General features: G+C 39.3%; 1 protein-coding gene across 1 annotated transcript in view; it reads left to right on the forward strand.

Annotated features, from left to right (window-relative positions):
• Positions 1-204: 204 nt before the first annotated feature.
• The window catches only part of lrrc4cb (leucine rich repeat containing 4C, genome duplicate b), a 38,118-nt gene continuing 11,637 nt past the window's right edge, over positions 205-26,685 (forward strand). Inside the window, exon 1 of the mRNA XM_073835933.1 lies at positions 205-1,003. The gene's annotated coding sequence lies outside the window, so the exon portion shown is untranslated. The remainder of the gene's footprint in view (positions 1,004-26,685) is intronic.

The following is a 26,685-nucleotide window of genomic DNA, read 5'->3' on the forward strand; positions in this document are numbered from 1 at the left end:
TCAAACGCGCAGTGTCAGGTTTAATATATCATCCGTCAGTCGCTGCAAATATTCCCTACTCCTAAACCACATTTTCACAGACGGCGGATCTTTCCGTGTGCTCACACTTTCTATTTACATTTTCTGACGAAATATAGAGCTGGTCGGCGCAACAGCGATTTGTAAGCAATACGAAAGGAGCAGAAAACTGCAGCGCCAAACAAACGTCGCTTTAAATGAGCCCTGGCGAGCTGAGCTGAGATTCACGAAGGGAACGTAGCCTATTAAGTTTATTACGCTGACATTAAACGGCAGAATTAGCAAGAACGTCCCGTAGCAACACGACTTAAAACCTTATAGCTATGTTGAGACTGAAGTATTCAGTCGAGCCGATGGCTCAACTTTGAGGAGGCTCTGCAGTGGACATCGCTCACGAGAAATGATGAAGGCGAAAGGAAGGAGTGCACACTCAAGGAGGCTCTGATGCTGTAACACATTCAACAGCATTCAGCGGAGTCAGCACGTTGTGTTACATCTATGGACTGCGGTGGTGGATGTGGGCAAGATCTGAGGAGCATGGGGCCAGTACGCGTTGAAGAACGTCGGTGTATGGCAGTGGTTTTAAAGGGCACTTCTCCATCACAGAAACCTACCAAGTACTAACTCTACTGGATTTTACTCAAAGGGAGGCTGGTGAAAACCCATGTGGTTTAGACATTTCCTTCCCGGATGTGGATACTAGGCTTATTTTATGTGTTCAGCACAACATATCAACGGTGGTAGATTTATTCCCCATTTCTTTACAGATTTTGTAGAAGATTTGTTCTCTTCCAGCCCCCCTCCCCCTTTTTTGCACCTGCTTTGCTTTGTCAAAGCTCACCGAGCGCTTTAGAGCGCGCTGCTCTTACTTGCATCTCCGTACATCGTGCATGGATTCTACATGAACTGGGGGTTTTGTGAGGGCTGCAGTGATGCTCCCATTTACTGATATCGCCTCACAGCTCGCATTTCCTGACAGAAATGGGTAAGGAACCATAGCCTAATCGAACCGGTCTGTGCAAATCTATTTTGAAGCGAACCGGATTTCTTATTGCATTTCATCTTTAATTTGTTCCCATCTATCTATCTATCTATCTATCTGCCTGTCTATCTATCGATCTATCTATATATGTATCTATGCTGCAGGGGTTTCTGATGGCATTATTTCTGTGGCTGTGATGTGGTAGATTTAGGGATATTTATTCAGCTGTTTTATGCTTTTCTGTTGCTCTACTTACCATTACTTTTGCTAGAATATGGCGTTGGGTCATTCATATTCTGTTCACATGTGCATTGCTATGCTCTAAAGAGACAAGGGGAAAGAGGCAGTGTATCCATGATGGTCGACACAACTGTTCCTCATTGCTTCTAATAGACCCCAGTGACTTTTGAGGCTTCCTCAATACGGCTTAAGTAAATGTTATTAGTTAAAACACTGCATCATAACCCATTTTCTAATTAATTTGTGATTGAAAAAAAGACAGGAAGTTGGCTGGCAGCTCACACTGGTGCTAATCTGCATTTAACATTCAACCCTCACAAGGCTTCAGAACTTCACTAAGGTGCTGTAATGGACACTATATGCAAGTCTGATTCATTGGAAGAGCTTCTGTGCCATGTATTGGTTTTCGAGAGATCTTACGTAATTTATGATGGATGATTCATGGATTCGTGGGTTGTTGCTTCACCAGTGGTGTTGAGGATTAAGGAGCTGTCTTTTTTGGGAAGGTGCTGAAAAGCATTACTGTTTATGGTAGGAAAAAACATTATGAGAAGGGTTGCATTAATTATCAAAATATTGCATTGTGTTCAGTAGGTAGACACAAGTATTGGTAATTTCGCTTTATAAAAAGTTCAATCAAATAAGGTTTGAATGCGCCAATTCATGTTTTTCGTTTTTTTATGGATGTCCTTAATGCATACTTTCCTTCAAGTACCTAAGATGAAAAAGTTGCAATAATAAAAGAGCAGCAACAATATTTGACAAGCTAATGCTTGCAGATATAATAACTATTCTCTCTGTGTTAGATAAATATACTAAATGGGCTTTAACTTTTCCTTTCACTGCAAATAATCCATGACAGATGTTCTGAGCATTTCCAGTCCACTGTGGACCATAATCATCTTAGCCAGCTTAAATGAAAGCATCAAATAGCTCAATTACAGTAATTTAGAGAAAATGAATTCTCTAAAATTAAATGTGTGATTAAAATCACATATCCACTGGGGTCACAATTTTAAAAAATCATTATATTTGCAGTTTGCAAGAATTGAGTGATACTGTTACCATGAAAGTATCTCCTGATAATCACACCTTTCTGTGATTTTGACCTGAAACTAATTCTTGGGCTGGACATTTCTGATCCCCAAGCTCTTTTTTTGATTGATATTATGCCAGAAGCAGTTTAAAGAAACAAGGTTCAATGTGTAAGGCGGGCACTGGTGTGCTGTCATGAAGATGAGTGTTAATGTATTGAATGTGTCTGCTGAGCCAAAAAAACGCCAGATACCATTCAGTTCCCCTAAGGCAAGGAGAAGCCTGTAAACGAGAGCATTTAACCAATATCGCACACATTAACCTCTCTAATCTCTGCCATTTAGAGAAAAAATGAAGCAGTTGAAATGCTTCTGCCCACCCTGATGCTTTATAAAGACCATCTCTAATGTGGGTCAGGCTGTGCAAAAATAAAAAAAGTTTAATGACATAGACTAAAGGAATTGTATAGACTCGCTTCTAAAGATACAATAAGAATTGCATTGTGGCACATTTCTAAATGTCAATTTTTTCTCTCAGTGCTAAAGTGTTAATGCAGTGAGGCCGAATGAACGACCGCACCACTGGTGTACTGTTCTCGGGTCAGAGAAAGTGCTGTTAGACAAGATATAATCCAGCCAGCAGTGAGCCCTGCTTCTGCCAAACACACAGCCACACTGGCTTTCTCTTTAAAAATGGTGTTTTATTAATCGTGAGGCGTCCCTATTACTGTCCCAGCAGAATTTAAAGTAACAATAGTACAATGATGGAATTTTAAGTGGGATAAATGTCTGACTTCCTCTTTAGATAAATGTTTGACCTTTGGACCGTTACTGTAGAATCGATAGCACTTGTTAGATAAATTCATGCTTATGTCAGCCATTGCGAAATGGCAACAACAAACGTTCAATTCCTTTGTGGTTATTAATGAAATCTATCTGTTGTGTTCGAAGACAATATCATCTACGCTATACATCCCAAATACCAAACTAGCAAAGATACTCTATAAAAAAATATTTTTCTATGTTGTAAATAAAACAAATGTTTCTACTTCAAAATTTCTTAATTCAAATTTTTTCAAAAAATAAATATCTTTCTGTCGAAGTGTTTCATGCATTAGTACTGCCAATGAATTAAAGAATCATTCTGCTAAAAAATACTGGACATAAGACTAAAAGGCACAAGCTTGTAAAGCTTTGTTTATCCTATAACTTTTAACAATCCTGATATCTGATCTAGTACCCAGGATGTCTAAGCTATGAAGAAACCCTCTGGTTTTTATGTGTTTTATTCAGGCTTTATGTTTATGTTTAATAAGGTCTCCAGTGGCAGATTCTTGCTGATGATAATTCTGGAATCACCAAAGGCTGTTGCTGGGTCATGTGGTCTCTGTGAATGCCTGTTCACATTACTCTTCTGTGAATTTGTACTGGAGCGAAGATACCGTGGTTTATTACCTGCAGTATGTTGGTTGTCACAGTAGATCTCCCTTAACAATTTCGACCGTGCTGAGGTGAATGTGCTCCTGGAATGGCCTAACCTGGTTTCCTTGCTCATTGCCTACTTGCCCGCTGAGTAATATTGGGGTCACGGGTTCAAATCCCCCTTGGAGCCATAGCAAAATTCATCAAGCATATATGTAATGAGCTACCCTGCATAGTGACACAAGCTAACAATTAGATCCATCCAAAATGGCTTCTTTTATAGACCCGTGAAGCTGTGACAACTGATATATAAGCACGCCCTATTGATGTTTTTCACTCGAACACATTTTAGATCCTTTGTCATCTCTTTTATTACGTGATAGTGCAATGAATCAGTTGTTGATGTAGATATCAGCCTGTGATTTATAATTAGTCTGCCTGATCGCCTAATGTGAATTACGTAAGAAAAAGATGTAGGTCTTGGGGAACAGGATGCAGCCCAAATGGCTACAGATAAATGATGGAGCGAACATGCCGCACTGGTTTTAGTTCTGCAGCAGATGTCTAATGCCATACGCGGACGCAAAAACCCTTTTTGAGAGACATTTGGTGCACTGGAGAGGAGCCAGAGTGTTGCACAGATGCATAGGAATGGAGGGGTTAGAGTTTGCATTTTAAATCTATGGAGATAGGTCCTCTGAACAGCTTATTAAGCAAACCTCTCATTTTAGTGAAAATGAAAATTGACTCCCATGCCCTCAGACCTCGGTAACTGTAATAAATGTCTGTGTGTTTGAAATGCTCTGGCTTTGCAGGTTCAGTCAGAGCCAGCATGGAGATTGTGCTGTCACACAATAGCGACAGCCTTGGTGTTGATTGTTAATTCAGAAATCCTATGTCAACACTATATCCTACAGATGAGCCAAATGGCATAAATTGTACTGTTCAGTGAGATTAGTCAGTGGAGACAGAGAGGGAGGTGTTCTGAGCTCAGCTCAGCTTATAAATATCACTTTGCCTTGATTGCACTGTATGTTTGTCATCACTGCCGTGGAAGGCACAGTACAAATCTGGGTTGCTCATTATATTGGAACCCCTTTTCAAACAGCCACCCTCCCCTCCCCTAGAGGATGTCTTCTCCCACTCTCAGCATATTTCAGATATGGGAGAGGAACTTGAAGGCAGTTGGCTTTTTCAAGCCTCTCAGATCAGTTGGCCCTGATTCACAAACAGAAGTGTGTCAAAGAGATCCGTGTCTTTGAGGCTGATAAATCACAGACTTCCTAGAATACATACTGTTGTGACAGGGTCCAGGGTCGAAGCTTGTTCCACAATAAAAACATGTGCCAACCAACAGACTCTCCTAATATGATGGTAGAGGCGGATATAGATCGAAACAGCTTGGCATCTCGGCAGACACATACTGACACATACTGCCATCCATCAGACAGTGTCTGGACAGAATGGTTGCATAGCAAATTCTGGAAGATGTAAAAATATTCACTTTGTCTTAATGCTTTTGGATTAGGTGATCATATTAACATTTATTCAATAAAGCATCTATCGTCTATTTGTCTGTCTGTCTATGAAAGCCCGTTTCTGCCACTGAATGAAACATAAAAAAGGTAATTCAAAACTTTTTATCTCACAATTGTGATTTTTTTTTCTCTGAATCACATTTTTCTGAAAATTGCATGATACAAATTTGCAATTCTGACTTTTTCTCAGAATTGTGAGATATAAAATAGCAATTGTGAGTTATAAAGTCAGAACTGCAAGATATAAACTCACAGTTATGAGAAATGAATTCAGAATTGCAAGATATGGTGAGTTTATATCTTGCAATTCTGACTTGAGTGAGTTTATATCTTGCAATGAGTTTATATCTTGCAATTCTGACTTTATAACTCATAATTGCATGTTTATATTTAAGAATTCTATAAGAAAAAAAGTCAGAATTGTAAGATAAAAACTCACAATTACCTTTAAAAAAATAATAATAATAATAATTCTGTGGTTGACACGGGCATTCATAGTCTGTCTGTTCTTACTTTATCATTCTGTTGTTTTGTCATACTGTTGTCCAAACATTTTATTTGCGTATACAACTTAAAATTTCAAGACTTTTAAAACTTGTTTTTTGACCAACATTTCTAATTTAACAATTGCAGTCATTTACCTTTACAGTCTACCTCTTTTAAATTAACTGAAAATAAATAGGCTTTCAATTCAATTCTAAAGGAGATTGATTGTTCATACTACAGACAACTGGTTTCTTGTTCGCACCAGATTCTTATTAATTTAAGTAAACTGCATGTGTTTTGGCACATGTGCAAAAGAATGGGAAACAATTATTGTGCAATTTGCGCAAGAACTAAATAGCTTGCTAATCAAAACTAATGAAATGATTCTCAGTGCAATCTTCAGTATAATCTTCATAGCTTGTGAATAATATTTCGTTGTATGAGTCATCACATGCAGAATCATTGATCAATTTGTCAGGCATAAATTTATATTCCATAAATATCTAGGACATAGAATGTTTTCTGTTTACATCTAACACATTGCTGCAAAAAATACATGTATTCTATATATACAAATATGCATTTTTTTCAGAGTACTACAGTATTGACATCTGTATATAAAAATCTGTAGCCTTCAGCTAGACAAAATGAATACTCAGTGTCAATAAAAAGGTAGAATATAGTCCAATATTTAAAAAAAAGAGAAAAACTGATTGAGAAAATTGTAATGTACAGTCAAACCAAAAATTATTGAAACACCAAATATAATTTTTGATATTTTTTACTAGTGAGTGCAGGACACAATAGTTCATTTATGTAAGTGAGAATACCAAAATGAAGTAAACTGTGACATATTATACCCAAACATTTTCATACAGTGGGCTACCAGTAAAATTGATAAAAAATTAGGACCAAAAATTATTCAGACACTTTGACCTGACCATGCTTTGCTCAAGAGTTTTTACTTTAATTGCTAATGCGACCTTTTTACACCACAGACTGAACAAAATTAAGCATTTCCTTGGTAATTGGTCAACAAAGTTTTGATAGTTGTGCAAATATTGTCATACTAACAGTTTGATTGTATCGATTACATACCTTTCTATCAAAGTTATCTGACGTTATCAAGATGAATTTGTTCTCAGTTCAACTCAGCGAATAAACTGTGATCATTTGAAAAATGTTGAATAAATTTTGAACAAATTCAACAATTTCATCCTAAGCCACTTCAGTTGGTTTCTATCAGAGATTCTCCCACACTATCCAAATATTCCAGTTGTTTTATGAAATTGGAAAACAGAACGAATCGAGGTAATGTACCGACCTCCTCGGAGAGCCACTCAGGGTCTTGAAACACACTGGATTTATGTGTGCCGGCATGCTTGCAGCTGAGTGCTTCAATTGGCCAGGCTTCATGCAGAGTCAATACTAATGACGGAGGAGACTATACGGCCACAGTCAGATTATAGCTTGGAGGCCCTCAGCTGCTCCTATTGTCATCTCAAGCAGGGAAAGTAATGGTTACCACTGTTTGCCTCCCCAGTTCTCTTCTGCATTGTCTTTGTTGTGCAGTCATTAAGGTTAATGACTAGGCGGAAATATTTGTTTTGAACAGTGAAAAACATAGCTCACAGGAACATGTAGGTGTGCTGAATGAGATTTGGGGCAGTGTGCGGTTTTCACACCATGTTTCTCCACTAGAAGTAAGATGTTGGGCTGCTGCAGCACATTCCCCTTACTTCGCTGCTGCTTGAAAGCACATGCAGCAGAAGCTCACATTGTTATTCATGTTTTTTGTATGTGACAGCGGCGTGTCGGTGTGATAGATACCTCGGCAGAGGCGGCGCTCCAGCCACATCTCATTCCCGCAAATGGATGCCGAGTGTCCAGCTGGATAATCCCTCTGCTGACAGGAGTGCAAACAAATGAGGGCGTGCCATACGTCGCTAAATTAATCAAGCAGATTGTCATCACCAACCACCCATCTCATTTGAACACTTAAACACAGGCCTTGGTTCATCCACCACGAGTCAATATAAGAAGCGTCAGTCGCTATATGTCCTACTTTTTTTTTTCAGAGAGCAACAGTGGTAGGTGTGATAATGACAACGGCTAGTGTCTTACTAACGGGGCCTTCATCGATATTGAGCATGGTGGTTGATGAGTAAAACAGTCTCCCTTGTATTAATCGACCATGGGGGACCACTTAACTGAGTGAAACTGGCCGCTTCCACACACTAAGGCATGTCAGTGCATTAGAAGAGCAAAGGCTCTTTGAGTGGATTGGCTGTGTAATGCAATCTGTATGCACGGGATGAGCACCATGCTAGCTGTGGCTCCTTCATTTGTGCCCAACCAGGAGGGTCAGGCCGTCTTTTTCCTTCTTGGCTGCTCTATTTTTGCCTTCCACAATCATCGAGTTTAATTTAAGCAGATGCACAAAGCAAAACACCAAGTTCTCATGGCAACACTGAATGTGCCACATCTGTAGTATCTGTGCAGTGACTAACCACCATTGAATGGTTGTTTTTAATGCCTGATGTACATTCAGACAAGCTATCTATGAATCTAATGCCTGGAATGATTTTTGCAATTCAGTGTAGAAACTTCTACAAAAGCGATTTCTGTTTTTGTGTTTTAATTACTACACATGGTAACTTAGCTAATGAATAATGAATGTGGCTCTGCACTGTATGTGCTCTGCCTTTTAATGCACCACTATCACTCTTTGCCTCAGTCTCCTGACTCTCTCTATTCTGCTCTATCTTCCTCTGTCTCTTGAGTTCGGTTTAAGAGGCAGACAGAATGGATATATCTTCACATCAGCTTGCCAGAAAAAAAGTGGATTTAGAAGATATTGAAAGGAAATTGAAGCAAAGCTAATGACTCTTTTTGATTATGGGCAGAATAGCATAGACTCATTAGTAAAACTCGCTTTAGTGACTTTTATGCTGCACTGCCAAAACATTGCTCTTGTATTTGAAATACACTAAAATGGTAATGTATGACAAGAACCGTGTCAGGAAAAAAAAGAATCATCTTGATAATGTCAGATAACTTTGATAGAAAGGTATGTAAGAAAACATGGTCAGGTCAAGTGTAGAAACTTTTGGTCCCAAATTTTGTTTTATCAATTTTACTGGTAGTGCACTGTATGAAGAATTTTTGGGTATAATATGTCACAGTTTACTTTATTTTGCTATCCTTACTTACATAAATTAACTGTAGTGTCCTGCACCCACTAGTAAAATAAAATATTAAAAATGATATCTGGTGTCTGAATTGGTTTGACTGTATGTTATCAGAAATACAGTACTACAAAAAAATAATTAAAAATAAATAACTTTACATTTTAAAATGTAATTTATTTCTGTTATGGAAAGAATTTTCAGCATTACTCCAGTCTTCAGTGTTCTTCATTTATTTGAAATATTGAAACATTTTAAATATTCTCCAACAATGTAAAAGCCTCTCTGCTTTTTTGGTCAATTTAATGCTGAATAAAATATAAATTTCTTTAAAAACAAATAAATAACATAAATTAAAATGAATGGAAGTGTAGATTCAATTTTGGTTGAAAGGATTGTCAGAAAAATTCATCCTGATAATGTCAGATAACTTTGATAGAAAGGTATGTAAGAACATTTGGTCCCAACTTTTTATCAATTTTACTGGTAGTGCATGGTATGAATTTTTTTTGGGTATAATATGTCATAGTTTACTTTATTTTGCCATCCTCATATACATAAATGAACTATAGTGTCCTGCACCCACTAGTAAAACAAAAATATGAAAAATGATATCTGGTGTCTGAATAATTTTGGTTTGACTGTATGTTATCAGAAATACAGTACAAAATAAAAAATAATTAAAAATAAATAACTTTACATTTTAAAATGTAATTTATTTCTGTTACGGCAAGAATTTTCAGCATTACTCCAGTCTTCAGTGTCACATGATCTTTCAGAAATCATTGTAATATGCTGATTTGGTGCTCAAAAAAACATTTCTTATTATTATCAAGGTCAAAACCAGAAAGTTCAAAAGAACAGCATTTATTTGAAATATTAAAACATTTTAAATATTTTCCAACAATGTAAAAGCCTCACTGCCATTTTTGGTCAATTTAATGCACCCTTGCTGAATAAAATTTATATTTAAAAACAAATAAAGAAATGTATATTTCTCAAGAAACATTTCTTATTATTATCAAGGTCAAAACCAGAAAGTTCGAAAGAACAGCATTTATTTGAAATATTGAAACATTTTAAATATTCTCCAACAATGTAAAAGCCTCTCTGCTTTTTTGGTCAATTTAATGCACCCTTGCTGAATAAAATAAAAATTTCTTTAAAAACAAATAAATAGCATAAATTAAAATGAATGGAAGTGTAGATTCTATTTGTTTGGAAGGATTGTCAGAAAAAATAATCCTGATAATGTCAGATAACTTTGATAGAAAGGTATGTAAGAACATTTGGTCCCAACTTTTTTATCAATTTTACTGGTAGTGCATGGTATGAATTTTTTTGGGTATAATATGTCATAGTTTACTTTATTTTGCCATCCTCACTTACATAAATGAACTATAGTGTCCTGCACCCACTAGTAAAACAAAAATATGAAAAATGATATCTGGTGTCTGAATAATTTTGGTTTGACTTAATGTGATCAGAAATACAGTACAAAATAAAAAAAATAATAATTAAGATTTATTGTATGGATTAAGTAAAACATTCTTCATAATATCTTAGTAAGTTCCACATAAAAAAGTCATAGAAGTCATATGGGTCATACACGATGGTGAGTAAATGATAACATTTTGGGGGGAACTGTCCCTTTAAGCCTAACCAATTTGTACGTACAGTCAAACCAAAAATTATTTAAACACCAGATATAATTTTTGATATTTTGAAAAAAAAATTTGGGACTAAAAAGTTTATTTAAAAAAAAAAAAGTTTTATTATACACAAAGTTATCTGACATTATTAAGATGAATTTGTTGTGACAGTTTAACTCTGAGTTCTTGTCATATTTTGTTACCATTTTCTAAACTATAGTGAATAAACTGTGATAATATGAGAAATGTTGAAGGTGTCTGAATAAATTTTGGTTTGGACTGTATTTACAAAGTGGCTAATTTGTATAAATTTGCATGACCTCACATTTAAGGTTGGGGGTGGTCCTTGTAAAATACGTACGATTTCTCACAAATCATACAAATTCATACAAGTGAGTTTGTACGAATTTGTATAAATTAGCCACCTTGTAAAATATGTACGAATTGCTATGAGATCAGGTTGGATATTTACTGAAAATCTTTCCCTCTACCACAACACTCAAATCCCATGCTCATTTAAATATTCAAAAGTTTCTTCCTCAGGAACCATTACAATTCATTTGTATCAATGTGATGTTTCCCTTAGAAAATGCCCTAGAGAGAAGACAACTACATGTTGAAGCTTAGCCTAAATGACAGTTAAGTTTTGTGACTCTCAAGGTCTGTAAAAGTGTTCTTGTGTCTACAGAGACAGTATAGAGGATGGAAATGGGCCACACATAGAAATTTAGAAGCTGCTGTATAGGAATAGAAAGTCTTGTCTTTTAGTTTAAAAGGCAAATTGTAAATAGAGATTGTTACTCTAGCATGCACATTAACTGATCCAGCCGGACAAACTCTGTGATTTCAGCTAAAGAAGTAAAACTTACAGTATCATTTTTCTGAAATTTTATTTAAATTTTGGGAGCTTTCAGTCTTCCCCATTCAGTAGCTGTACTCGTATGCTCATTGCCCACACTGAAAATAGCTGCCCAGGGGCATCACCGAAATGGTCGCAGAGTGACTTGCCTTAAAGGGACACTGAATATGAGAGGTATCTTGCACAAATGGAGGAGAAGGACCCCAGGTGTTTACATAACATATTGTGCCATGCAGCATTGTAAATTCGCATTCTGTTTGATGTGAGATGAAAACAGTCATGCTGTATACTCGTGACAGTATCTCTTTCTCATTGCCAGAGCACTGCTTTATGGACTGGCTGTGCAATAGATTTAACAGGAAACAATGACAAGCACTTCAAAGTGGAATTGAACTTGGTTGATCTCAGCCATTATTAAAACACCCATTTCAAAGATACAGACCATAAAAACTGTAAACAACGGTATCTCAATTTGCTTTTGAAATTGTTTAGTAGTGACTGTAGAGGCTCTAATGCAAAACCATGAATTATTCCTAAGCAAGCTGTCTGTGTGAGAGAAAGGGAGACAGAAAGAAGTAGACAGACAGACAGACAGAGAGAGAGAGAGAGAGAGCGAGTTTAAGCTCTGACTCACAACTGCTGTGCAACAGCCTGGACACAATGTGGGGTCCAGTCGTTGAATTAAAATCACAGCAACTTAAAAGAGGAAAGCCTGCATTCACTGCAGCAAAACATGGCACGCTTCTCTGAAAAACCATGATACATAGCGTGTTTCACTCCACCCACCCTCTTGTTCTTAAATCATACTCACGTCAAACAGGGGCCTCAGCAAAGCAGAGCTGGTCGGACATTTTAGCCCTGGTTTTAGATGTCTTCTTTTAGATTTGAAGCTTGCCTTTGTACTATGGAACTTGTGAGGAGAAAACTGTAAATAGACTTAATTTGTTACAACTAATACCCAAGGATCGATTTCAGCATATGACACTACATTTTTTTAGCATCTTCACATCTTTAGAACATTTTTTCCCTGGAGTTAAGAATGGACATTTACATTTACAAGTCGTATCAGTACAGGCAGCTCAGAATACATGACGCTTGCTGAATTAGGCATATGAAAATTCAGCGGGTTAAAGGTTAAAGTTAATTTATAGCCAGGAGGCTATTAAACATACACTTAGTTGACTCTTTAAATGGTACTGTACATATGCATACATAGCTATAGACAATTAGTTGCCTTCGGCACAAGAAGCTGGGATAAGCTTTAGCATCCCTGCGATCCTACATACAGTAAGACAAGTGATTTGGAGAATGGTTGGATGGATTAAACTGGTATTACTAGTGGTTTGAAATTAGGTGGTGCTGTGAGGTAAATATTCTGTGCAGTTGCCTACGTAATAATCAACTTAGGCTCATTGGAAATACATGCTTCTATATACATTTCTGTAAAACTGAAGAAACATGCCTATATGTACGAATCACTGCAGTTTCCAGTTGAAATGAACACTAGAGGCAATAAAACTCTGACATGTTTTATTCCTTTTCACACAAAGTCTGATTAACAGGTACAGAGTTTTGATTTATAAAGCCTAATTTTCACACAATCACTTGCAGAATATTATGACTTCAAAACAAATATAACATCCTGCGCGACTATCGTCTACTGGCACAACCCTAGTATGAACCCAGTGAAACTATGGTTCGACAAAACAGCTTAAATCTGCATAATGAAGTTAGCAGAAATAACACAGCTGCATCAACAAATGCGTTTTTATATCACTTCTGCATTTGTCAACACTGTCAAGTAGGTTTAGGGTTGGGTTTGGTGTAGGGGATATGTCCAACACAATAGAGCATTAACCTTTTAGCGACAATCCCCAGATATTTGAATTCTAAAAAGCCACAATATACCTCAACGCAGCAATACATAATAAAAACATGCCACAGTCACATTGTAACGCCAGGCCAGCAGAGGGAGCCCTTACTCACACTGACTGTTGCTGCTCCCTCTGCTGCCTCTATGGTTATTTCCTGTTTGCCAGCCATTTAAGGAGGGCCATGCCAAACAAGCCTTCGCAAAGTATTGTTTTGCTCTTGCAGACTCTACCAAGCATTTTGCCTGTTTTGATTCGCCTTGTTTTGTTTCATAGTCTTAGTCATAGTCACAGTCATAGTCGTAGTCATAGTGTTGCCTCGTTTCATTGTTTTATTTCATTTGGTACTTTGGACTGCCCTCTTGGATTTTGACCCCTGCCTGTGTTACTGGATTATTCTTTTGTCTTGCCCTGGACATTCCTGTTTGTTGGTGTTTGACCCTGCCTATTCGACCACGATCTGTTTAATAAAAGCTTGCATTTGTATCTATCAACGCTGTCGTCGAGTCCCGTTTGTAACATACATATTGACTGTCTGTTTACGGTGTTTCAGAAATGTATATAGAGGCCTGGGTTTGTAATAATGTAAAAAAATATATATATTTTAACAAAAAATTCAAATGTAACGAAAAATAAATACCCAATTAAAGGATTAGTTCAACTAAGAAAGGAAATACACGCAGTGATGTGTCTGAGAGAATAGCCTCCTGACTACCAGAAAAAAAATGTTCCCTTACAGGTAACTCAACCTGCGTCGCAACGCTGGGAACGACTCCTGTGTGAGCACGTCCTGAATCATGTGTGCAACTAGTCCAATAGGAGTGTGAGACGTCACGGGCGTCATGACGTCACCGACCAGGAAGTATAAGAGCACGTATGGTGAAACACAGCGCCAGCTTCTGTCGTTTCAGTAAGCGCTCTGTGTCTGTGTGTTGTTTATTGCTCTCCGTTTTGTGCAAGTTAGCATAGCTTTTGTTTTGAGAGTATGTCTAAGTCTGTCCAACAAAATAAGCAGCAGCACTACAAAGTGTGTGTTCCTCCTTGCACTCGCTTCATTACGAGTGAGGACACACACACTTTGTGTGTTGCTTGCATGGGTGCACAGCATGCGGCTTCAGCCTTCAAGGGGGCTGACTGCCCGCACTGCTTGTGCATGCCATTGCAGGTGCTTCGCTCTAGGAAGGCTCTCTTTGAGAAGGGAGTCTTCACTAGTGCTCCTCGCGGGTCTGGTCCCACTTCCGCTGAGGCGGAGCGGCGATTACACTCGTGGGGCTCGCAATTAGATCTTGCAGAGGGAATGGAGACGGGCGAGTCCCTATCTCTTTCCTCACCTGCTCGATCTGTCGCTTTCTCTTTGGGTTCGGAAGCCCGCTCTGCGGAAGGCTCGGCCTGTCTCTCCGTGCCACCAAGGAGACCGCTCGTTCCATTGGGCGGTCTATGGCAGCCCTGGTGGCCGCGGAGAGACATTTATGGTTGACCCTGTCTAATATTAAAGAAAAAGACAGGGTCTTCCTTCTGGACGCCCCGCTTGTGCCCTCTGGTCTGTTTGGCGACGCTGTGAGCGCCGTCATCGACAGGCACCAGGAGGCGCAACGTCAAGCGGCAGCGTTCCAGCGGTTTTTCCCTCGCCGTCCTCCAGCGGCCCCCTGGCTCCTCACACAGGGAGGCACAGAAGCAGAGCGTTGCCTCCCATCTCCCCCCGCAGAGCAGGGAGTGGGAGTTCCAGCGGCGCTCTAAGGCGAGCTCCTCAAAGCCCCAGACTGACCTGAGGGAAGTTCTGCGGGCCAAGAAGAGCTCGGCCAAAAAGCCCTGATGGTTGTGGCCCAGGGCCAATGAGGACAGTCCCCTCTGGGAAAGAGCGGTTCACACCTCGTTTTATGGTGCCCGTCTCTCCTCAGTGTCCTCAGGGGGCCACCCTGCTAACCCTGCCACCTATGGTGTTTCAGGGCGCAGTGGCCCCCAGCGAGCATATCTCTCAGTCCCCGCCCAATCTCGTAGCGGTGCTAGGAGGCTCGCGACCTCTTCGGAGGTCCCTCGAACAGCTAGGGTCTCTCAGTCCCCAGTTTCGGGACTCCCAGCTAGCTGTTCCTTCAAATCCAGAGATCGAGATGTTGTTCTGTCACACATAAAAGTGCTGGGGTTAAGACTAAATGCCAAGAAAAGTGTGCTTTCTCCAGCTCAGAGAACCACTTATCTCGGTGTGGTGTGGGATTCTACCACGATGCGGGCAACCCTGTCCCCCGCTCGTATCAAGTCAATTCGCACCCAGGTCGTGAGAGTGAAGGAGGGCCGGTCACTCACTGTATGGCAGTTTCAAAAACTGCTAGGTCTGATGGCAGCTGGGTCCAACGTGATTCCTTTTGGTCTGCTGTACATGAGACCTCTACAGTGGTGGCTCAAAGCCAAGGGGTTTTCCCCGAGGGGAAATCAACTTTGCATGATCAAAGTCACACGGCGATGCTTTCGTGCTTTAGACATGTAGAGGAAGCCTTGGTTCTTGACTCAGGGCCCAGTGCTGGGAGCTCCTTGTCGCCGCATCACGTTTGCGACAGATGCATCTCTCACTGGATGGGGAGCGGTCATGAGTGGTCATGGTCGATGGAGGGACCATCACCTCACGTGGCACATCAACTGCCTGGAGATGATGGCCATGCTTCAGGCTCTGAAGCACTTTCTCCCAGACCTAAGAGGTCACCATGTGTTGGTGCGCACCGACAACACAGCGGTGGTCTCTTATATCAACCACCAAGGAGGTCTGCGTTCGCGCCCCTTGTACAAGCTGGCGCACCAGATCCTTGTGTGGGCCCAAGGGAAACTCCTCTCGCTGAGAGCAGTACACATCCCTGGGCACCTCAATTTGGGAGCAGACATCCTGTCGAGGCAGGGGCTGAGGCCCGGGGAATGGATGCTTCACCCACAGGTGGTGAAGCAGATCTGGAGAGTTTTTGGCCAGGCTCAGGTGAACCTCTTCGCGACTCAGGAGAATGCGCAATGTCCTCTCTGGTTCTCTCTTCTTCATCCGGGTCGAGTCTGGTTCTCAAATCTGATATCCCTCCTAGATGGCTCCCCATGGGAGATTCCTGTCAGACTGGACTTGCTCTTGCAGGCAGGGGGAGAGATTCTCCACCCTTGCCCGGAGCGATGGAAACTTTGGGTGTGGCCCCTGAGGGGGCACAACTCATAGCTTCTGGTCTCCCAGCCGAGGTTGTGGAGACCATCCTCCAGTCCAGAGCTCCCTCTACGAGGAAACTGTACGCCTCGAAGTGGAAACTTTTCACTTCATGGTGTGGACATCGCCAGTTAGACCCAGTTAACTGCCCAGTTGGTACAGTACTGGAGTTTTTACAGGCCTGTCTTTCCACTGGGCTGACCCACTCCACCCTGAAGGTGTATGTGGCGGCCATAGCTGCTTACCACACCCCTCTCGGTGGCATTTCAGTGGGCAGACACCCCCTGGTTACACGTTTCCTCCACGGTGCGCTGAGATTGAGACCTCCAGCAAGCTCTCGCGTCCCTCCTTGGGACTTGGCTGTGGTGCATGACGCTCTATGCAAGCCTCCATTTGAGCCTTTAGAAGAGGTCTCCGACCGTCTTTTCACTCTTAATACTGCCTTCCTGCTGGCTATTACCTCCCTCAAGAGGGTTGGGGATCTTCAGGCCCTTTCAGTGGCCCCTTCCTTTTTAGACTTTGCGCCCGGCATGGCCAAAGCTTTTCTGTACCCCCGAGTGGGGTACCTTCCGAAGGTCCCCACAGTAGCACCACGGCCTGTCGTGCTGCAGGCCTTTCATCCTCCCTTTCGGGTGATCGACCAGGTGAAGCTTAATTGTATGTGTCCAGTGCAAGCACTGGACGCATATGTAAACAGAACTGCCCTGTGGAGGAAGGCTGACCAACCTTTGGTCTGTTACGGCCCTTCGAGGAGAGGCCGTCCAGAGGCTAAGCCTTCCATAAGTCGGTGGATTTTGGATGCCATCACAGTAACCTATGAGTCCTCTGGTCTCCCCTCACCTTTGGGAGTCAAGGCTCATTCTACTAGAAGCGTCTCTTCTTCTAAAGCCCTACTTTCGGGCCTTGCTGTTGCTGACATCTGTAATGCAGTGGGTTGGTCTACACCCCTAACCTTTACCAGGTACTATGGCCTGGATCTTAGAGCCTCTCCTGGCTCCTTCGTCCTCTCGCCGTGACCGGCTGGGACAGGCTTCTTCTTATGGCAGCATGGGTATTCTCATTCCCAGCGTTGCGACGCAGCTTGAGTTACCTGTAAGGGAACGTCTCGGGTTACGTATGTAACCTCGGTTCCCTGAAGGGAACGAGACGGTGCGTCTCGAAGCCATACTTCGGCATCCCTGCAGCGCTTGCTGTCTCCAGAAGCTGGCGCTGTGTTTCACCGTACATGCTCTTATACTTCCTAGTCGGTGACGTCATGACGCCCGTGACGTCTCACACTCCTATTGGACTAGTTGCACACATGATTCAGGACATGCTCACGCAGGAGGCGTTCCCAGCGTTGCGACGCAGCGTCTCGTTCCCTTCAGGGAACCGAGGTTACATACGTAACCCGAGACGTTTTCAGATTTTACTTTTTTTTTCATGTCATTACATTGTTTAGAGCTGGGTTTCTCAACTCTGGCCCTCAAGGTCCACTTTCCTGAAGAGTTTAGCTTCAACCCTAATCAAACACAGCTGAACAAGCTAATCAAGGTCTTCAGGATCACTAGAAAGTTACAGGCAGGTGAGTTTGATCAAGGTTGGAGCTAAACTCTGCAGGAAAGTGGACCTTGAGGGCCAGAGTTGAAAACCATTGGTTTAGAGTATAAGGACAAAATTGAAAAAATATTTTTGAAAAATGATATTTTATTTATATGTTATGCTATGTCCTCTGCAGAGGACATCGGGGCTTTAAAAAAATCTTTTTTTTTTAATAAAAAGACATGACTAGACATAAAAAGGCAAAAACAGTCCAATTTTGTTTTAATCACAAACCAATTTTTATTTTTCATACCAAACTTTATATAAAGATGATTCTCAACTATTTTTTAAAAGATATTTACAGAATGATTTGATAATACATTTTTCTTTATGAAAAAAAATTGTGTAAAATGGCCATGAACAGGTTTTCCCATTATAAACAAATAAGTGTAATACTGGGAGTAATAATTGGAAAGATTTTCATAATAATGTCTAATATTTCATAGCAATATTGAAATACAATTTCTTTCCCTATTCACTTGTTGTGTTTCCCAAAATGTGTAAAAAACATGCACCAAGTCTACAGTGGACATGCATTAAATTAATGTCCGTTTCATAACAGAAAGTAATATTTTAATTTGAAACCCCATAACATTTTCCTGAGATGTTGTTTTATAAGAAACAAAGTGAAAATTATTCAGATTTAAATTATCATTACAAAATATTATCATATTTCCATAAGGGTGTTAAATTTGATCACTAAATTAATGTCAGCCATTTTTAAAGACCAAGGAGAGGGAGTGGTCATGGTGAAACGCCCAATTATTTGGTATCTCTGTAAAGCCCTGAATGTGCTCTGTACAGGACATCCAGACTTAAAACACTGACGTGTAAGTTTCTCAGAGAAATCGCTAAAAACTTTAGCTGGTAGGATAGAGTGACTGTGGTAAAGTTGAGGAACTGCAAATGACCCCTAATTGGGTCCTTCACAGAAACAAATGAGCATATGCATGATCAAAAACAACATATATGAAAAAATATGCAAAATTCCTGAATTTACTAATTTTCAGTATTTCAGTTGGAAACTCCCCAAAGCCTTTTACCAGAATTTTGTATATGCAGATATAACATTCCATGCAGAAGTGATACAGGTCAGTAAATGAGACCTGTTAATTTCTGTGGACAAGATGCTACGTGATCATGTGCCTGTAAAAAGGAGGAGCTGGGGATGGAGGAGGATAGGCACTTGTCTCTGTGACAGACTAAGGCAAGTGTGAGTATGGATTAACTGATTTAATTGTACTGGGAAGAGTTACAATCAGCTGAGCATCAGCTGATGCTGGCTGTCACATCGTGTTCTGCCTGAACCGCGCTTGAGCTCCATTTGTCACTCAAACTACAGTCGTGGCCAAAAGTTTTGAGAATGACACAAATATTAGTTTTCACAAAGTTTGCTGCTAAACTGCTTTTAGATCTTTGTTTCAGTTGTTTCTGTGATTAACTGAAATATAATTACAAGCACTTCATACTTTTCAAAGGCTTTTATCAACAATTACATGACATTTATGCAAAGAGTCAGTATTTGCAGCGTTGGCCCTTCTTTTTCAGGACCTCTGCAATTCGACTGGGCATGCTCTCAATCAACTTCTGGGCCAAATCCTGACTGATAGCAACCCATTCTTTCATAATCACTTCTTGGAGTTTGTCAGAATTAGTGGGTTTTTGTTTGTCCACCCGCCTCTTGAGGATTGACCACAAGTTCTCAATGGGATTAAGATCTGGGGAGTTTCCAGGCCATGGACCCAAAATTTCAATGTTTTGGTCCCCGAGCCACTTTGTTATCACTTTTTCCTTATGGCACGGTGCTCCATCATGCTCGAAAATGCATTGTTCTTCACCAAACTGTTGTTGGATTGTTGGAAGAAGTTGCTGTTGGAGGGTGTTTTGGTACCATTCTTTATTCATGGCTGTGTTTTGGGGCAAAATTGTGAGTGAGCCCACTCCCTTGGATGAGAAGCAACCCCACAAATGAATGGTCTCAGGATGCTTTACTGTTGGCATGATACAGGACTGATGGTAGCGCTCACCTTTTCTTCTCCGGACAAGCCTTTTTCCAGATGCTCCAAACAATCGGAAAGAGGCTTCATCGGAGAATATGACTTTGCCCCAGTCCTCAACAGTCCATTCGCCATACTTTTTGCAGAAGATCAATCTGTCCCTGATTTTTTTTTTGGGAGAGAAGTGGCTTCTTTGCTGCCCTTCTTGACACCAGGCCATCTTCCAAAAGTCTTGGCCTCACTGTGCGTGCAGATGCGCTCACACCTGCCTGCTGCCATTCCTGAGCAAGCTCTGCACTGGTGGCACTCCGATCCCGCAGCTGAATCCTCTTTAGGAGACGATCCTGGCGCTTGCTGGACTTTCTTGGATGCCCTGAAGCCTTCTTAACAAGAATTGAACCTCTTTCCTTGAAGTTCTTGATGATCCTATAAATTGTTGATTTAGGTGCAATCTTAGTAGCCACAATATCCTTGCCTGTGAAGCCATTTTTATGCAATGCAATGATGGCTGCACGCGTTTCTTTGCAGGTCACTATGGTTAACAATGGAAGAACAATGTTTTCAAGCATCACCCTCCTTTTAACATGTCAAGTCTGCCATTCTAACCCAATCAGCCTGACATAATGATCTCCAGCCTTGTGCTCATCAACATTTTCACCTGAGTTAACAAAACGATTACTGAAATAATCTCAGCAGGTCCTTTAATGACAGCAATGAAATGCAGTGGCAATTTTTTTTCGGGATTAAGTTAATTTTCATGGCAAAGAAGGACTATGCAATTCATCTGATCACTCTTCATAACATCCTGGAGTATATGCAAATTGCTATTATAAAAACTTAAGCAGCAACTTTTCCAATTTCCAATATTTATGTAATTCTCAAAACTTTTGGCCACGACTGTACATATAGCCTCAGTATCAGATATTTTCCCTCACTCTTACGCATCAGTGTTTGTTACCACAGCAACCAGTTGTGCTTTGAACACGTTTCTAGTGTGTAAAAAGCACCTGCGCACATGAGATGTGGCAAGATCACAGGAAAAGCTTTCCACATACCATCTAACGGCCTAGCTTCCTAAGAGGAACATACACTGCTGCTCAAAAGTTTGGGATCAGTAAGACTTGTAATGTTTTTTGCAGCAAGGCTGCATTTATTTGATCAAAAATACAGAAAAAAACTGTTATATAATGTTACTACAATTGAATATAATGTTTTTTGTTTTAATATACATTCTAATATAGTATATAATATATACTTAATATATAGTTTATAATACATATAAATGGAATTTATTCCTGTGATGCAAAGCTGAATTTTCATCAGCACCAACAGTCTTAAGTGTCACATGATCTTTCAGAAATCATTCTAAAATGCTGATTTATAATTACAATTATCAGTGTTGGCAACTGTTGTGCTGACAAATATTCTTTTGGAACCTCTGAGATTTTTTTAGGATTCTTTGATGAATAAGAACAACATTTATTCACAATATAATTTTTTTCTAACAATATAAGTCTTTGCTATCAACGTTTATTAATTTGCCCTTGCTGAATAAAAGTATTCATTTCTTTCAATAATATACTGACCCTAAACTTTAAAACGGTAGTGTGTATTATTCGAAAAGATTTATATTTTTAATAAATGCTGTTCTTTTTCATTTTGTATTCAAGAAAGAATCCTGAAAAAAGTAAGCAGCACAACAGTTTCCAGCACTGATAATAAATCAGCATATTAGAATGATTTCTGAAGGTTCAAGTGACACTGAAGACTGGAGTAATGATGCTGAAAATGTATCTTTGATTATAAGAATAAATTAGATTTTAATGTATATTAAAATAGAAAAACAGTAGATTATATGAAAATAATATTTCACAGTATTACTATATTTTTTTCCAGTATTCTTTACAAAACATTAAAAATCTTACTGATCACAAACTTTTGAGCGGCAGTTTTTTTTTTTTTTCATTTTTCTAGTGTCATTTTTTATTATTAAATAATATATATTGGCAGCATAACAGTTGGAGTCAAAAATGTGTTTGTTTGTTTGTTTATTTATTTATTTATTTTTTTAATGCACTTGAGCAGGCTGAACTCCAAGAGCCTTACATTTACTGGCATAAATAACATTGGATCAATGGCTTAAAATAGTGCAGTATCTTTAATATTGTTATGCATTCTTTGCATTATTTTTCAGTGCAAAAACTTTCCAGGTTTAAAAAAGGTCCTAATACAATATATAAGATTCTCATTGTACAGTATATTTTGTGCACACGGGCATAGTGTGAGGTCTAGAATACTGCAGGTACATGTTGAAAGGTGACTCTTGATTTTACATTTCATATTTCATGAGGTACAGTCCCTCTGATTCTGGATTCGTTTATATTGCATTCAGGGGTCAGTGCAGTGCGCTTTTAAAGATTGCTGTCTGCTGTGTTTTAGCATGGTCAGCACTCTGCCTCCCTGATTTTCAATTTGAACACTGAAGTAAACTGAAGGGGCCAGGCCAGGAGTTATCGCTCTGTTCGCATAGTCTGGAAGAAGCGTCTTGTGCTCTGTCACTACAGATATTACAAGTACTTTGGATTAACCGCAGGGGGAAACAGCAGGGACAATGAGTGTTTAACTAAGCGGAAGTTAGTGTAACTAACATAATTTTGGGGGAGTTTTTGTAATGTATTTTTGTATTTTCACATAGATACAGTTGAGTTGTGAACAGCTCCCTAAAAAAATCTCCAAAACACAATGAGAAAATACGAGATGCTCATCCCTCTAGCTGTGTATTTCCACCCAGGCCGACTCCTGCCAAGTCTCTCTTTGTCTAGTAATTGTATTCTTACTCAACAACTTAGCCCATTACAATATGGATTGTCTCCCAGGGATGTGGTTGGAGAACCACATACGAGTCGTTCGAACACTTCCTCTCTAAAAGATTATCTGCTAGGGTCTATTGTGATGAAGATGACTAATGCCATTATATGCGCAAATCTGATAAAGTCCTGATGTTCCCACGTAGCGTGTTCAGAATAGCTACACAGAAATGTTCGGTGCCACAACAACATCAATTTGTCGAAAGCTGCTTTCAGTAACCGCGTTAACTGGCGCAACAGAACTATACGTGCTTTAGTTTCATTTCCTATGGCGTTATGGTTTCAGTGCAAGAACATGATCAAGATGGTGATTAAATCTTCACTAACCAGCTTTTTCTTACTAACCTGCTGCAGTGCTGTGGGATGCGTTTTTGGCAGAAATCCTGACAGTTTAAAGTGCACCAATATTTTTGCTAACAAGGCCCTCACGACATCAGGAAACATGGGGGTGCACCATCCCACAGCAAATGAATTACCCCCCACCGCCTGTTTCCGCCACAATTTTGCAGTCACGTGCTTAATACAGCACTGCACCATCTATTCTCCAGCAAATCCAAATAGCCTTCTGTAGGACAGTACATGCCATATCTCATGGTTAAATGATTCCAGTCAATATTTAAGGCCATCGCACGACCATAAAACTGACTATCGGCATGGGGTCCTCTAATGATTTAGCAACCGGCCGTAAATATAGACAGCGGATTTGATTTAAGTCAATATCTGTAACTCATCTATAACTGTGAGTTTCCCTGTAGAATTGCAGAGTTGAGTGTTGTTCATTAGAGAATGCAAGTTCTCTTTTGCTGTGAATATAAATAGGTGACTAAATTAACTGTGGAAGGTCATAATTTCCCAAGTGAGGGTTGCTAACATGCTTACAAGTAATGATTGCAATTTCATTTTCTTGATTTAATAGGCCAGAGGAAAAACAATTAAATTGCAAGTGATTCTCTGTGTGTTTGTGCCTATGTTTATCTCCGCAGACTCAAACTCCTGAAAGTTTGAGCCCTCGGCTGAAGGCCCAAGGGTATCTGGGCTGAGCTAATGATAATTCTGAGGTAGTTTCTTTAACAAGTTCATCAGATTGATACTATTAGTAGTGATATTAAAAGCTGCAAGAGTAACTGAATGATCAAATATCAATAGTAATTACGTGAACATATAATTAAAGGCTAGACAATTGTAGATGAATGTTAGCAGGATCCCATAAGGGGATCCCAGTACTAACTGGTGTTGCCACCTAAACTGAGACCAAGACAAGAATAAGGCAGAGCAAGACCAGGTCAAGACCAAGACCAGACCAGCTGAAGTTCATCTGAAAGATCCACATTTACCGCCTAAGAATTTATTTATTTTTTTAAATAAGTAACTTTCACTACAATTACAAATGCATAAACAATGTTATAAGATCAGTATTTGAAATATTACATTTTAAATATCCACCTTATTTTTCAAGGCGGAAGACTGCTATAGGGAAATAACGAGAAGAATAACAACACACAGTAAACGGTAAAACTGTTTGCATTACAAACCAGTGTTCATATTTAGGATAATACATTAACAAATATGGTAAGACATGCAATAAGGTAAGACATGCAAATAATATGGTAAGACATGCAATATCAAGCAGCAAAAATGAGCTGTTTTGTACAGCTAAAAATAGCTAGACGTGGATGAGACCGGAAGCCAGACCCATAAAATTTACAAATGGCCTCAGCTGCTCTTATGGTAAAAGTAAGGTGGACAGAAATATGATGAAACATAAGTATAACTAAATAATTTGAAACTAAAACCAGCAGAAGGTGGTGGCAAATCACCTAATGAGTGAGTCACAGAATCATTTATTCAACCGATTTGTTCAAAGAAGCTAAATCAAGCTAAGTCAGTAACAAAACAGTGGTGTGTGTCACTTAGAAATACACAACAGTTCTGCTATGGGTTTGTTTAGAACTGTTTTTATTGGGGTAAAAGCCTAAAAAGTCACTTAATAATACCTTTTTGTTTATCGAATGTTTGTGTAAAATCAGTATCACATTTGCACTCATGCTAGTTTGCGAAAACAGCTCTCTTGCTCTTGTGATATTGCTTAATTGGTAATACTTTACAATAAGGTTCCATTAGTTACTGTATTACCTAACATGAATGAACAATGAAGTTCATTGAGTTCATTTTACAGTAATTTACAGTGCATTAACTAATGTTAACAAGCACATTTTTTGATTTCAACAATGCATCAGTGAATGTTGAAATTAAGATTAATAAATGCTATAGAAGTATTTTTTTCTTAAGTTATGTTAGCTAAAGTAGTTAACTAATGTGAGCTAATGTGCCTTATTGTAAAGTGTTAAGTGTTAAAGGGGTCATCGGCTGCCCAGTTTCCACAAGTTCATATGATTATTTAGGGTCTTAATAAAAAGTCTCTAATATACTTTGGTTAAAAATTCTCAATATTAGTGTAAAAAAACACCCTTTTACCTTGTCAAAATCAGCTCTGCAAAATATCAGCTCATTTTATTGCATGGGCCCTTTAAATGCAAATGAGCTCTGCTCGCCCCGCCCCTCTCTGCTGTTGGATTAGGAGGTGTAATGTTTATTTTAGCCACATTAGCCGCATTTAGCTGCATTTATCGGCGAAACTTGCCAACAAGCACAATATTATGAAAGGCCATTTGCAAAGCTGCATAAAAAACCCTTATACTCACTTCTGCTGTGGGTGAAGCTTGATTCACACGAACATAGACGCATATGTAGATCGGGATCGGCGCTTTCCTTTTAAAAACGAAAGTAACGTTATCCTCTGCCTCTTCCATATTCGGACTGTTTCAGCTCGGTGAGGGCGGGTCTAAGGTAAGATGCTCATGTCAATCAACTGTGTTTCGTCACAACGACAAGAAGCTGAGAATGACCTGATTTTAAAAAGGGGGTATTACTTTTAAAGATTAAAAAAATACCACTGGGTGGATTTTTATCATTGTAGGGTAGTTGTGTACACAAACTGCCAACACACATTAATGTTCAAACAACATGTAAAAGTTAGTTTTGCATCTGATGACCCCTTTAAAGCTTAATTACATCATATGTTAGAATATAAAAAACATGATCTCATACAAGTACTTTTTTATAATCGTATCTTGAATTTTGTAGGCTTTTAATTGATGATTTTTTTTTTTTTTAATTAATAGGGGGACATTTTGGAGACATTTTGTGTCAAAAATATCACCAAAATGTCAACCCAATTCATTTATTCAGCACATAAGTAACAATCAAAACTAAAACTAGAAACAAGTGTATATATTTACGTACAACGTGTTATTTGAACTTCAAGTTTTCACATCACATCAAACCCTGTAAACTATTATCACGATACACTTTGTTCCCAAATTGTTCAATTGTTCAAATTGTGTCAATAACATCATGATTGCGTGACTATGTTTATATAGTGTGTATTAGCATGTAGCCTAGATTTCAATTTCTGTACAGTATAATCTCTAATTGTCAAACCATTATAATTTCATATAAAAAAAAATATTAACCCAAAAAGCTATTTATTCTTCCTTAGAACTGGTTCTCTTTCAAATACAAATCTTATGGAATCCCTCATAGTCTATCTGTAATCAGAAGCACTTTTAAAACTGGAATATAATTTAATTTCAGTCACATGTGTTTCATAAACTCATAATCCTTTCTGGATTACAATCTGAAATCAAATTAATAATTTTAATTATTCCAGCTGCTGTGAGAAAAGGCTATAACATCCTCATATACGATATAATGTAGCAAT

The sequence above is a fragment of the Garra rufa genome, chromosome 3 (genome assembly GCF_049309525.1).
Source record: "Garra rufa chromosome 3, GarRuf1.0, whole genome shotgun sequence".
Taxonomy (NCBI): domain Eukaryota; kingdom Metazoa; phylum Chordata; class Actinopteri; order Cypriniformes; family Cyprinidae; genus Garra; species Garra rufa.